Source organism: Mastomys coucha, unplaced genomic scaffold (assembly GCF_008632895.1).
Source record: "Mastomys coucha isolate ucsf_1 unplaced genomic scaffold, UCSF_Mcou_1 pScaffold5, whole genome shotgun sequence".
NCBI lineage: Eukaryota > Metazoa > Chordata > Mammalia > Rodentia > Muridae > Mastomys > Mastomys coucha.
The window spans coordinates 48,343,785-48,358,177 of record NW_022196911.1 but is presented as its reverse complement, the minus strand read 5'-3'; the positions used below and the strand labels follow the sequence as shown (position 1 = coordinate 48,358,177).

Below are 14,393 nucleotides of genomic sequence, written 5' to 3'. Positions count from 1 at the left end.
AAAAAAAAAAAAAAAAATCCAGACCTACTGAAATCAAAGGGTTAATCAGAGAATGAACAGTCTGCAAAGGGGTAAGCACGGTGGGACAGATCTTTAAGACCAGAGGCAGAGGCAGGCAGATCCCCAAGGTTGGGGCCCACCTGATCTACATAAAGATCTAGGACAGCCAAGGATACATAGGAGATCCTGTCTCTAAATAAATAATTGTTTTTTTAAAAAGGAGCAGGACTGCTAAGGAACAACAGCAGTCTCAGAAGTTAAGGAAGAAAACAACAGTATAGAGGAAATAAGATAATATCAAGTATGGTAAGAAGTGAGGGACTAAGCAATGACCACATAGTTTGGCCACACAGGATTACAGGACTTAGTAATCAACTGGTAGATGAATGAGAAACCAGGTTGAAGGTTCAGGAGTGAAGAAGTGCACAACACTACCTCTTCTGCCCATTGAAAGTATGGAGACATAGGTAGGAAGATTAGGGTTCAAAGTTATCCTCAGCTACAAAATGAGTTCAAGTCAGCCTGGGTTATACATGAGACCCAGTCTCAAAAAGCCACTAAGAAAAAAAAAAACTTCTAATGTGAGCTAAATCTAACTTATTCATATAATTACAATACTTAGAAAATACAGGGACCAGAAGAATATACTGTATAAAACCAAAGGGATACATTCAGCACAACACAGGCTATAAAATTTCAAAAGCCCAGCTTGGTAATGAGTATCTTTAATCCCAGCACTGGAGAGGTAGGCAGATCTCCACGAGTTCCAGGACAGCCAGAGATATATAGTGAAACCCTGTCTAAATAAAACCAATAAAAAAAATTTTTTTTAAAGAAAAAAAATCCCTAAATCTTAAACCATGGAGGTTCACAGTAATCCCAGCATTTAAGAAGCAGATGCAAGAGGATCCGAAATTCAAGGTCAGACCAATCAGCCCTTCCACATCTTGCTAAACCATGAGTTACCATAAACAAGGCCCACCCTCCTAAACTGAAGAAATTTATACACAAGAAGTTATCATTGAAATTAATGCTGGCAGACATGTTCAAGAAATACTGCTGGGCCCTTCCATAAATCTTGTGATTGAGTGTGGAGATGGCAACTAGTAGACAACAGGATAACATCAGAATGGTAGCCATACCAGGAGACAGCAGCAGCATGTCAGATGCCTTGGAAAGAGTCTAAACAATGGCTGTTCAGCAGAGGAGTCCAAAAGTGCCCCAAAGCCTCCCCAATGCCTGTCAGATTGTGGTGTAGAACTGGGTCATGGACATTTTCATATGAAACTTTTTGCTAAATATATTTTTGTGATGTTCAGAGGGAAAAATAAAACAATGAACAAAAGCAAAAAGAAATTGAAAGAGAGAGAGAAATTCAAGGCCAGCACCAGCTACACATCCAGTTTGAGGACAGCCTGGGCTATATGAGACCCTGTCTCAAAAAAAAATTTTTTTTAATTTAAAAATATGATTAAAAGCTAATTCCAACATTAAAATAAAACTAAATTTAACCCGAAATAAATTTACTTGGCTCTCCTCTCTCTGTGTGTCAGTATCACTAAAATTCTCAAGGTGTGGTCAGGCATGGTGGTACATGTCTATAATCCTAGAACTCAAGAAAGGGGTTGAGACAGGAAGAGAGCTGAAAGTTTGAGGCCAGTCAAAGGACACAGGAGACCTGTATCAAACAAAACAAACAAAACAAAAACTGCCAGTGAAAATAACATCAAGACAAAATGGATCAGGTGGTAAAGCAAGAGTTATTAAGAGGAATATTTATTATTGCTATTCTATGTACTAGACAGAGTATCACTCTGAATGTACTGAGATGGCTAACAGAGTAACAAAGTAACAACAAACAAGTGTATCTACTCAGATATGAACCTTTAACTACAATGTAGTCACATTAGCAGACTAGCAAACACCCTCAAAGAAATAAATTCATTGTTTCAATTTATCAGAGGAAATAAAAAAGGAAACAGTAAAAATATGAGGGTTACAGAAAGTTGTAAAACCTTATTTATAACATGCAGCAAAGATTTTTATCTAGAATGTATGCTTGTAATTTGGGAGGCCAAATTACAAACTGGGTATAGTGGCACAAACCTTTAATCTCAGCACTTGAAAGGTAGAGGCAGGTGGATCTCTATGAGTTCAAGGCCAGCCTGGTCTACCTACAGCAAGTTCCAATCCAGTTGTGGATACAAAATGAGACCCTGTCTCAAAAAGAAACAAAACTAAAACCTTTGATTTTTATACACTACAAAAAGGAGGGGACGTTGTCATACATCTTTGAACTGCAGTCTAAGCCAAGGAGTAATCAAAAAGAAGAAATAACTGTTAAACACCTGCTTTCATTGTTCCTTTCAGGTATACATAAAACCATAACTTCTACCTTACCACCTTGAAAAAAAAGTGGATCCATAGTTTTTAGCAGTCTTCATCTTCTAGAGCACTTTCTGAAGCTAATCCCCATTTCCCCCTTCCAGCTACTGAGCACTTGTTCATATAACTTTAGGTTATCTGTAAAGTCTTAGATCAGATAAACAATTTCAACCTCAAAATGCTATCAAATTCAGTCTAACTACATAAATACTGGAGGGATAAAGAGTTAGCATAAACTCACTCTGAAGACACTACAATAGATCGTCAAGAAAATTACAACATGCAAGTAGATTCATTGTTCCAAGAGGGATATAGTAACCTGAAGTCACGAGACCACATGAATCCGAAGGTAAAACTATGACACGCAGAACATTAACTAAAATAAAAACATTTTCTTCATAGGAGTTAATCACACAACTTCATCAAGCACTGTATGTCACCTTACGCCCCCAAACTGTCCAGCTCGATCCAAATCACACATAGCTAAGCCCACCCCAACCAAAGAGTAGAGGTTTGGCTTTGCTGTTCTCAATACACCCTACCTTGTCTCCACTTGAAGCAAAATTTTACTTAAAATATGCCTACCGTTCCTACAGAGCCAACAAACATCAGCCTGCAGACGGCCACAGACTGAATGATAACTGCTGGTATTAATTAAAAAAGAAAAGAATAAAAGACTGCTTCTAGGTTTTCAGGAAGTTCATCATGAAAGGCAAGTTTTTGAAAATAACTTTTTTAAAAATAACTTTTTGAGACTTCTCGTTTGGAGACTGAGGGCTGAGAAAGGTAGTGATAATAAGAAACATAAACCTGAAGAAGTTGAAGAAGCCAGCTTTGTTAAAAACCAAGTGGCCACTTGCCAACACTTCTTTATGCATATGTGACCAAGGACGACTTCCTCTCCGTCCACATCAGCTTCTCATCAAATCTTGAATTAAGAAGGATCTCATAAACATTTCAATATTGATAAGGTTTAAAAAGACCGTCCAAACAAAAGATTTTATAAAGCTTCGGAGAATCAACATGGAAACAAAGCTTTAAGCTTTTCACAATCTGAACCTCCCCCCCCCCTCGGCCCCACAAAAAGCACACATTTTAAATGTCACACAAACAGCCTATTCACGGGCACCTAGGGCTTAGATTCCGGCACTGGAAAGGGGGCTAGCTTCAGTTTAAAACCTCAGCGGGGAAGAAAAAGCAGAATTCTGACTTGCAACTGACGAAACTCGGGAGAACCCTGAATCGAACTCTGGGTTCGAACTTCACTCACAACCATTTTCAGATCAGGGCTCTCGACTCCCTATAAAGGTGTCATCCGTGAATGAAAAAGCTAATAGGGAGACCCCACAAACACCCGGGCTCCTGTACCCCATGATCCGTTTTCAGAGAGTGGAAGCAACAGCAAAGTGGAAGGAACAAAGCACTGACGTCAATTACGAGATTAACCCTGCGCACAGGCAGCTGGGGAGGCCCAAACATCAATACCCAAAGCCCGGCCATTGCGATCGCCAGGTACCAGGCTGGTTCCGAGTGGGAAGAAGGGTTTCTCCTATTCCAAACCAGGTTCCCATTTTTCCACTCAATCCCCACCGACCATCAAGGACGGAAATTCCTCCCCCCCCTTTTTTTTTCTTTCGGTGGAGGGGAGATGGGAGAGTGGGGGTGGGGGGGAGGTGCGCAGGATCGCGAGAAGGACGGCGAGAACTAGTTGAGAAATGATAGCCAGAATCTCGGCCTATTTTCTCTTTAACTAGGAAGGACTTGAGTCGGACGCAGGATAAAAATTTCAAAGGATAAATCCGCCGATCGAATCTAAGGGAGGAATAAAGGAAGGGACAACAGCGGGGGGGGGGACAAGAAACGGCCAGATGATGGGCGTCCGGAATGTTGGGTGGGAATGGGTTGGCCTTTAAGAAAAATTATTTTTCTAGTTTGAAATTTATTTCGGGGAGAAAGTGGGACCAGAATACGGAGGGCGAAACCGGATCGAGCGGACCCCCGCCCCCCGCGGGTCTCCGCCAGCGTCAGCGGCCCGAGCCTCGCCTTCCCCGCGGCTCGGCCGCGCCTCAGTCGGACGTCAGTCAGTCAGTCCGTCCGTCAGTCCGTCCGTCAGGCGGCTTCTCACCTCCAGTCCCCGCTCCGCTAGGCCCGAACCATCTCCCGACCGCGGCTGCGGCGGCGGCGGCGGCGCCCGGCCTGCACCTTCACCGGACGCGCATTCGGGCCCGCCCAGGAGGCGGCGACCGGCTGCCTAGGGCGAGGGGCAGCGGCGGATCGGGAGGCCACCGGGAGCCGATGCGGCGCAGCTCACGCGGCGGACGCCAGGGTTCCTCCCCGCTCCATGACGGCCGGGCAGGCCGAGCCCCGGATGGGTGACTGAGGCGGGGGCCGGCTGACGGGGCCCTGGCACCGAGATCCCCGCCCCGTCCGCTGGGGGCGGCGGCGGCGGCAGCGGCGACGACTCGACTCCCGCAGCCGGGACTGGGACTGACGCAGTGGCCGCGGCCCATGTGACCGGGGCCGGGCTGCTGCGAGCGTCACGTGACCAGGCCGCGCCCCTCCCGCAGGCAGCGCGGGGGCTGCGGGCCCGCCGCTCCGGAGGCCGCGTCCGCGGGGCTGACGTGCGGGGCGCCTGGGCCCGGGGCCGGGGGATGTGAAGCGCAGGCCGCGGCGGATTCCGCCGGGCTGTTCGGGCATCAGACCCCGGGACAGAACCCCGCCCCGGGCACACGCTCTCCGGCGCAGCCCGCTAGGGAGGCGCCGCGGGGCGGGGCGGGGCGGGGCGCAGCCCGGGCGACCGGTTTTGGGGTGCAGGTGAAGGCCGGGGCCGGGCCGCCTGAATCCCGCAGCGCTCCGCAGGGGTAGGGAGGGAAGGGTGACGTGGATGTCCGCAGCACGTCGTCCACTGCTGCGTGTGACTTACTGTGGGAGGATAAGCTGGCCCTGCTTCATCTAAAAAAAAAAAAAAAACAACAACCTGGTGAAGCCGGGCTTCGTGGCAGGCCTGTAATCCCAGCTCTTGGGCAGCCAAGGCCGGGAGAATCGTCACGATTTCGGCCTGTGTGGCTACTTAGTGGATTCAAGGCCAGTCTGAGGTACTAACAAAACCCTGTCAAAACAACCCACGGGGGCAAACACACACATACTCCATCGCCTCTTAACATCCTGCTAGTTGAGACAAGCCATATAATTTAATTGGAATCAGTGATTAGACAGACAAGGTTTTAAGGTCTCCTAGAGCCCAGTAATAGCTCAAGAAAGGTGCCCTCTTCCTCTACATCTGAAAAATATACAATCTTGCCCTTGGTATCGCATGTCTCTTACCTGCTTTTCTTTATTTGATGGCACCTCATGAAGAGTCTCCACCATTAAATCTTGAAACGCTTCACTCGTTATTTTTAAACAAAGTGTGTAGTTTGTAATCTCACACCTTGGAAATCCACTCAACTACATACTTGAGTTCTAAGCCGTGTCTCAAAACCACTAAATAGGTATGGCCTGGCAGTGCATACCTTTAATCTGCCACTCTGGAGGCAGAGGCAGAAAGATGGCTGTGAGTATGAGGTTAGCCTGATATACATGTCCAGCTCTGGGCCACCCAAGGCTGTATAGTGAGATTCTTTCTCAGAAAACACACACATACACACAAAATCTTAGGTTTTATATATAGTTTCCTCTGTGTAGCCCTGGTTGTCCTGGAACTCACTTTGTAATCAAGCTGGCCTCGAGCTCAGAGAGCTGCCTGTGCTCCCAAGTGTTGGGATTGAAAACATGGATCTGTGTGCCTGGCCATCTTTTTTACTTTATTTAAAAAAAAAAAAAAGATTTATTTTACTTATTTTATGTGTATGAGTACACTGTAGCTGTACAGATGGCCGTGAACCACCATGTAGCTGCTGGGAATTGAACTCAGGACCTCTGCCAGCCCAGCTCGATCCGCCCTTGCTTGCTCCCGCCCATTCGCTCTGTCCGGCTCCATCTGGCTTAATTCTTACCCGCTGAGCTATCTCACCAGCCCCTCTTTTTTACTTTCTTATGGAAAATATTGGTGGTGATGAGATAGTTCAGTGGGTTAAAGACACTTGCCACACAATCTTGGCAACCTAAAGTCAATCCCTGTGGCACACATAAATGTCTTACTTACCTCAACAGGTGCATCCCCACATCACACACCCATAGACAGCCACTTGAACGCTACAACAAGATCTCAAACTGAGGATGGTGACACGGATATAATCTGAGCTACTCAGCAGCTTGAGGCAGGAGGATTGCAAATTCAGCAAATATTCCTAAGCTATATAGCAAGTTTAAAGTCACCCTGAGTAATTTAACAAAGTCCTGTTTCAAACTAAAAAGGGGCGTGGGGGAAGGCATGGGAACGGGGTAGTTATTACTTTAGGGGGCAGAGTTCAAGACAGTTTCCCTGTGTTCACCTGGCTGTCTCTCCTAGAGCTCCTTCTGTAGACCAGGCTGGCCTCCAACTTAGAGGTCTCCTTGCCTCTGCCTCCCTAGTGGGGGGATTAAAGGCGTGCGCCACCACTGCTTTCCCATGGTTACTTTTCTTGTTGCTGTGATGAAGCAACTTGATGAGAGACCAACTTGTATTTGAGAGAGTACAGTCTTCTGTGTTGGCCAAGGAAGATATGGTAGCTAGAGCCTAATGCAATCAGAACAGGAGGGAGAGAGAGAAAAGCTGGACTCGGCTACTGTCTCATTTTCCTCTTTTTATTCACTTTGGTACCCAAGCCCATGAGATGGTGCCAGCTTCGTTCAGGATGGTTCTTGTTCCTCAGTTAATCATCTCTGGAAACACAAGGCAGAGACATACCCAAAATACCTCAAAAATGTTTCAGGAATTTATTTCTTAATCTAATCAAGTTAACAATAAAAATTTACACAGCATGGTGTGATGGTACCTACCTTTAATCCCAACACTTGAGAGACAGTCTCAGGAGACCCTAGAACTCACTATGTAGCTGAGAATGGACTTGAATTTCTAGTCCTCCTGCCTCTGCATTCCTGTGCTGGGATTACAGATATGCACCCTATGCTTGGCTTAACAGTTCTAACATTGTTCAAAGACATGACACTTGCGCCATTCTTCCTAGATGCTCCTGTAAAATAAAAAACAAGTTATATTCTCCCATAAAACAATGGTGTGGAGAAAGCATTCACGTTCCAGAAGTGGGGAACAGGAAAACAGCAAGAAAAGATCAGACCAAAGCAAGACCAAAACGCAGCTGGGCTAACGTCAACTCTTGCAGCTCCGTATTCAGTACACAGGGCTTGCAATAGGTCATCTGAGTTGCAATGGGCTTGGGTAGTCTGGGAGGAAGCATAGTGAGAAAGCTGGTAGAAGAGTGCTTGCCTCTCATGAAAGTCGTGTATTCCATCCCCAACACAGCAAAAACAAGTGTGACGCTGCATGCCTAGAAGGTTCATGCTCAGAGGTCGAAGCAAATGGGATCAGGAGTTTAAGGTCATCTTCAGGTGCAGAGTAAGTTCAAGGCCAATTCAGGGCACTAGAGACACCTTAACCTCCTCCCCTAGAAAAGAGATTTTCAAGATATCTGTTCAGAATCAAGTTAGTGAATTCATTGAAAATGTTTTTGTTTGTTTGATCGTGTAGTGGGCTATTACAGCACCTAACCTTTCAGTCTCTGCCTCCTGAGTGCTGGGATTGAATTCGTACCCCACCATGCCCAGCTTTAAGCGATTTGTCAATGGCAGCATCTACAATGGCAACAGTTTCTAGAGATACAATGTTTAAAAAGTTTCTGGTTCCTGAGATGCCCTAGATATGGGTAGAGGCTGATGAGACAAAACTACAGACCTGAGCTGCAGAAATGACTCAACCAACCATTAAGATCCCTGGGTGCTCTTTCTAGAGGACTCAGGTTTGGTTTCAAACACCCACATAGCCCCTCACCACTGTCACTCTAGCTCCAGGGGATCCGACACCCTTTTCTAGCTTTCTTGGGCACCGATGTGTGTGCATGTGGTGCACAGACACACATACATGCAGAACATTCACACACACACACACACACACACACACACACACACACACACACACACACACTCACAAATCTAAAAAGCAACAATACACGGGTCATGGATCTAAGCAATCTTTGCCATACTAGGTCACAGTTCAAATGTGTTTTAACCATCAACAAAGTTTGCGGTCTTGATTGTGAGATTTTCAGAAAGTTACAAGGTCACAACTGAGAAAGTAATTAAGTTAAAGATCACACGAGGTTAGGCCTTAAGTATGATTGTTGCTGTTTTAACAGTCTTATTTGTCAAGACTTGCCAAGTGCCTCCCATGAGTTCCAGGTCAGCCAAGAATACACTGTAAGATACTGTTTCAAAGAAATCCAAACGAAAAACATTTAAAAAAAGAATCTTGTCAGGTCTGGAGAGATGGCCTGGTCGGCAGTTAAGAAAGCTGCTTTTCCAGAGGTCCCGAGTTCAATTCCCAGCAACCCCATGGTGGCTCATAACCATCTGGAATGGGATCCAGCGCCCTCTTCTGGTGTGTCTGAACACCAGTGACACAGCAGACTGTGACCATGTACTCACATACTTAAAATAAATAAATCTTTTTTAAAAAATCTTGTCTCAACATAGATGATCTCAATAGTGAATTTTGCTTACTTGTGGCAAAATTCTCCACAGCCCAAGATAGGATAGACTTAAGCAGCCTGAGGTAAACCAGGCTCTGTCCCTTCTCATTCCTCGGAGCCCTCCAGGTCTCTGTCCTGCCTGAGTACCACACCTGTGGGTTGGCTTGTTTGCTTCCCACCACTGCCTGGCCCCTCTTATTTGCTGCCACCCTTCCATCTGTTTCTGACCTCTCAGAGGTGACGCAGACCTTATCTTCAGACATCTTCTCTCTTTCTCTCTGTGTTATCTTTGTCTAGACACCAGGGTTAGCAAAATTTCTCTAGAAAGACCTAAAAATTTTAGTAATTTTTTTTTTGCTAACGTTACTTCTTTTCTTTGAGACTCAGTAGTGTCTCTTCTACAATTTCTTTCTAACAAACAAACAAAACAAAATAAAAAAAAAACACTTTTTTTACTGAGACCCACCAATGTGAGACACATTCACACAGACCGTGTAGACAGCAGCTGGGGGTTATCACCAAGAACAAGCCTGGGTAATGACTTCCCTACTATCAGGGGCCTGTGTGAGGAGATCGCCTTTAAACTGTGTACCATGTTCTGCTCCCTCCCCCACTCCACCCCCAGCTGCTTCCCCACAACAAGATAGCAGGCTGTAACATATCTGATGACACAGATTCAGAGAGGTCCTTCGAGAGCTCCATCAAGTTGCAGGAGGAAGAGAGAGATGGGAGATAAGCATGTTCTGCAGGTTTCCAGCCCTAGATCAAGAGATAACTGAGGTAAATCCGGACTCCAAGGAACGGCTGAAATGGCTTTGGCAGTCTCTCCAACCTGCGGGTCACTCAGCCGACAGTTGGGATGAATTTCAAAATGTCTTGTGAAGCTGTTGGAATCTAGCCTGTAATTTAATATTTTCAATAAATCCAGGGCAACTTAAAAAAGCACATTTATGTGTTTTTGTGTAGAGATAGAAGAAAAGATTGCAGGTATCATCGGTTCTCTCTACCGTGGGGGAGTCCCAGGAATCGAACTCAGGTTGTCAGACTTGCCAACAAGTGCCACTGAGTCATTTTGCAGGCCCAAATTTATTTATTTATTTTGTAACTTTTTTATTTATTTACTTATTTTGTATGTGTGCTGGTGGATTGTATAGTCTGCCCTATTCTTTCTCTTTCTGAGAGGGTCTCATTCAGTAGTAGCTCAGGAAGGTGTGGGATGTATTATGCACTCCAGGCTTGCCCCAAACCTGTGGCAGTCCTCATAACTAAGCCTGGCAAATGTCAGAATTACAGGTGTGTATCACCATGCACTTTGGGCCTACAATATTTTATGGGATCTGGAGAGATAGCTCAGGAGTACACGAGGCACAATTGTAAAGATGGAAAATCAGCAGATCCCAGCATTCCTGTAAGAAGCCAAGTATGGTCCCACCAAAGTCTGCACTCCTGGCACAGAGGCAGGAGGAGGTGAGAGGTTACAGAGCATGCCAGCTGCCAGCCTCGTTAACAAACACGGGCTTCAGCACTGGGGAGATGGCTCAGCTGTCACGAGCAGAACAAGAACTCTGCTTCCACAAGAGGCTGAAAAGGATACCAACACCCTCTTTGGCCACACAGACATGTGAACACATCACATACACAACATACATGAAACTACTTTAAAATATTTTAAACTTTTGAAGCCAAAGATTTTATGCAGCTAATTATAGTGTGAACAGTTCCATAAAATCTGTATTGATAAATACAAAATATAATAGCCAATTAAATTTGGTAATTCAGTATTACCAGTGAGTAAAATGAAGTAGTTTTATCAGTGAAAACATGCCACTAATTATAATTCCAAGAAAATGTTTCCTACCAGCGAAAGTGATTTTAAGATCAGGGAGGTAGTTCATTCGTACCTATAATCCCAGTACTTAAGAGATGGAGACTGAGGAAATCCCGGAGTACTTACTGAGTAAGTGATCAACCAGGGTCATCTGTCAAGATCCTGTCTCAAAATAAAAACTAACAAACAAAAGATCCAACAACAACAAAAAGGAAGGGCAACAAAATGGCTCAGTGGGTAAAGGAGCTTGCTGAGAGAGCAGGGCAAGCGAAATTTAATCCCTGGATCCTATCCATGTGAACACAGAAAGAACTGACTCCCCCACATTGACCTCTGACCTCCATTCATGTGTTGTTGCACATGTACCTACACATACACACACATACCACCACCACCACCAACAACAACAACAACAACATCAAAAGTGATTTCAGGGGGCTGGAGAGATGGTTCAGCAGTTAAGAGCACTGACTGCTCTTCTGAAGGTCCTGAGTTCAAATCCCAGCAACTTGGGTTCACAACCACCCATAATGAGATCTGATGGATGCCCTCTCTGGAATGTCTGAAGGCAGCTACAGTGTACTTACATATAATAAATAAATAAATCTTTTAAAAAGAAGTTATTTCAGGGCTAGAGAGATGGCTCAGTGGATAAAGAACTTGCTAAAAGTGTAAGAACCAGTGTTTGGATCTTGGATCCCAGAACATTCCTAGAATAGGTGAGCATGGTAACCTGGCTGATCAAGAGATTCCAGGGCAGACTGGCTGGTCAGACTGGCTGGAACTGGTGAGCTCTGGATTGGGTGAGCAATTCTGCCTCTGTAAATAAAGTGGGGAAGGCATAAAAGGAAACATCCAACATCAACTTCTCCGTCCACATGGACCTGCACATGTGTGCCCACATACACAGGAACATGCATACACACACACAAACACACACACACACACACACAAGAAAAATAATTTCATATCTTCTTCTACAAAGGCTGACCTGTAGTGAGAATGGTCCTTTAAGGCAGGCTCAAACTCCTGCTGTAGCTGAAGATGGACCTTGAACTTCTGCTCCGTCTCCAGAATGCTGGGGTTACAAGTGAGTATCACACACCCCTGGTCCTTCTTGATACAGTGGGCTGCCACCCAGGGCTTCCTGCAGGCTAGGCTAGCATTCTACCAACCAAGCTGCACATAGAGCACTAAAGTTTTTATAAGCATGTATTAATTAGACATTATATCTAATTAATTATATCTAATGACATTTCACTCCTGGGATGTTCTGACCATGTTCATCCACATCCCCTCTTTCGTGACCCTCCACCTCTCACTAATTGCCTTTCTCTTGCCAACCAGTCCTCCCTCTTACTTTCATGGCCTTTTCTGGGGGAGGAGAGGGGTTGTGAGGCCTGATGAGTTTAATTTAGTGTTGCTTACAGAAGCATGCATGAGTGGTCATTCACAGGAGCGTAGACAACTTCTGCATTTCACTTTTGAAATAGGTTTCCACACAAAAACAAACCACCAGATAGCTCCTATTAAGCCACTGGCATACAATACCAAGGGTGCCTCTTGCTTGCAAGAAAAATGTTCAACTCCCTTAGATTCTTTCGATCAGCACATAGTACGTGGCAAAGTGATCACCTAGTCTGGAAGCAGTTAAAGGCTCTTGAACGTGTACATGAACTGTAGGCTAGACACAAAACAAACAGGAAACCTCTTAACTACCAAAGTACTGAAACCTAAGCCAGCCAGCCAATCACAGGCATGAAATATTGGCTAAGGGGCTCATAACTACATACAACCACATTTGACCTATTTCCATCTGAAATATTTCCAACTAGATATATCATTACATTTTACAATGTAAAATGTACATTTTACAATTTAGAATGTACATTTTACATGGTACAGTGTACTCATATAGATAAAAATAAATAAATAATATTTTGGGCTGGAGAGATGGCTCAGTTGTTAAGAGCACTGGATACTCTTCCAGAGGACTTGGGTTCAATTCCCAGCACCCACAAGGCAGGTCACAACTGTCTGTAACTCCAGTTCTAGAGGATCTGGCACCCTCACACAGACATGCAGCCAGAAAACCAATGCACATAAAAATAAATAAAATCTTTAAAAAAATGCTGGGCAGTGTTGGAGCATACCTTTAATCCCAGCACTAGGGAGGCAGAGGCAGGTGGATTTCTGAGTTCGAGACCAGCCTGGTCTACAGAGTGAGTTCCAGGACAGCCAGGGCTATACAGAGAAACCCTGTCTCAAAATAAATAAATAAATAAATAAATAAATAAATAAATAAATACAAGAATAATAAAAATTAAAATCTTGGGCTAGAGATATGGCTCAGGGGTTAAGAGCACCGACTGCTCTTCCAGAGTTCCTGAGTCCAATTCCTAGCAACTACATGGTGGCTTACAACCATCTGTAATGGGCATCTGATGAAGCCTTTTGTTGTGTCTAAAGACAGTGACAGTGTACCCACATATATGACTAGAGCAGGGCCAGGAAAAAAATTATAAATAAATAAATAAATAATAAATAAATAAATAAATAAATAAATATTATGTAGCTAAATGGATTTTTTTTCCTGGTTCTGTGAGAGGCTCTACATAGCCCAAGTTGACCTCAAATTCCTTACATTGCTCCCACTAGCCTTGGATTCCTGATTTGCCAGTTGCCACCTGCTTTATGCCTAAGACAGGCTGTGTGTGCCACAGTGTGGGCTCTGAAAACATGCCTGGAGAGTGTGGCGTGGACATATTCTTCTTCTGACTGGGAAAAGAAGCTTATACAGCAACTCAACAGAGTAATATTTTGATTTGTAGAATGAAGTCCTTAAAAAAAAAAAAAGTTTCACATCTTCAGCAAAAGCTAATTTCCACAGTCATTTAGGATCCAGTAGCAGTGGTGGGGTAGTTCTCCTAAGAATTTCAGATCTCACATTATTTACTATAGCCAAAAAGCAGCAGTTTCAAAGCAAATAGATTAACTACTCCGCCAGGACCCTTTTGGATTTGGCCTGCCTTTAATAAGAATATCATGTCTGGACATGTATTTTCCCGGCTGTTGCAATCTAATATGATTTAATGATTAACTCTGCATCAGTAAATGGCTATCATTATTTGACTACCAAGTGAGTCATTCAGAAACTTACTGTGGTGTACACCTGTCATCCCAGGACTTGGTAGGCTGAGGTAGGAAGATGGAGAGTTTGAGGACAGCCTAAACTACATAAGTTCAAGGGTAGCCTGGTCTACATAATGAGATCCTGTCTCAAAAAAAAAAAAAAAAAAAAAAATGAGGCCAGAAAGAAAGCAGCCTTTTCTTTTTTTTACTTTTTGTAAAGAAATTCAGTTATGATGGGATATCCTATGAGAGTTCTTATCATCAAGGTCTTATGATTCAGTCACATTTCATTCTGCAATATCCTATTGGTTGCATAAGTCAGCCATATTTGGCATGGAAGAGAATGGAAAGTGTCAGGGGCAAGGGTCACCAGAGGCCACTTTACAGGCTATCTACCACAATATTCTAGGAAATTGAATTAA

At 44.3% G+C, this 14,393-nt stretch overlaps 1 protein-coding gene and 1 pseudogene across 2 annotated transcripts in view; both read right to left on the bottom strand.

Annotated features, from left to right (window-relative positions):
* The window catches only part of LOC116078929, an 18,479-nt pseudogene extending 14,785 nt beyond the window's left edge, over window positions 1–3,694 (bottom strand).
* The window catches only part of Aff4 (AF4/FMR2 family member 4), a 75,649-nt gene extending 70,825 nt beyond the window's left edge, over window positions 1–4,824 (bottom strand). The window contains exon 1 of one of the 2 annotated variants that reach the window (XM_031354339.1): window positions 4,511–4,824. The gene's annotated coding sequence lies outside the window, so the exon portion shown is untranslated. The remainder of the gene's footprint in view (window positions 1–4,510) is intronic. The other variant, XM_031354337.1, reaches the window with a different exon arrangement.
* Between the last annotated feature and the right edge of the window lie 9,569 nt (window positions 4,825–14,393).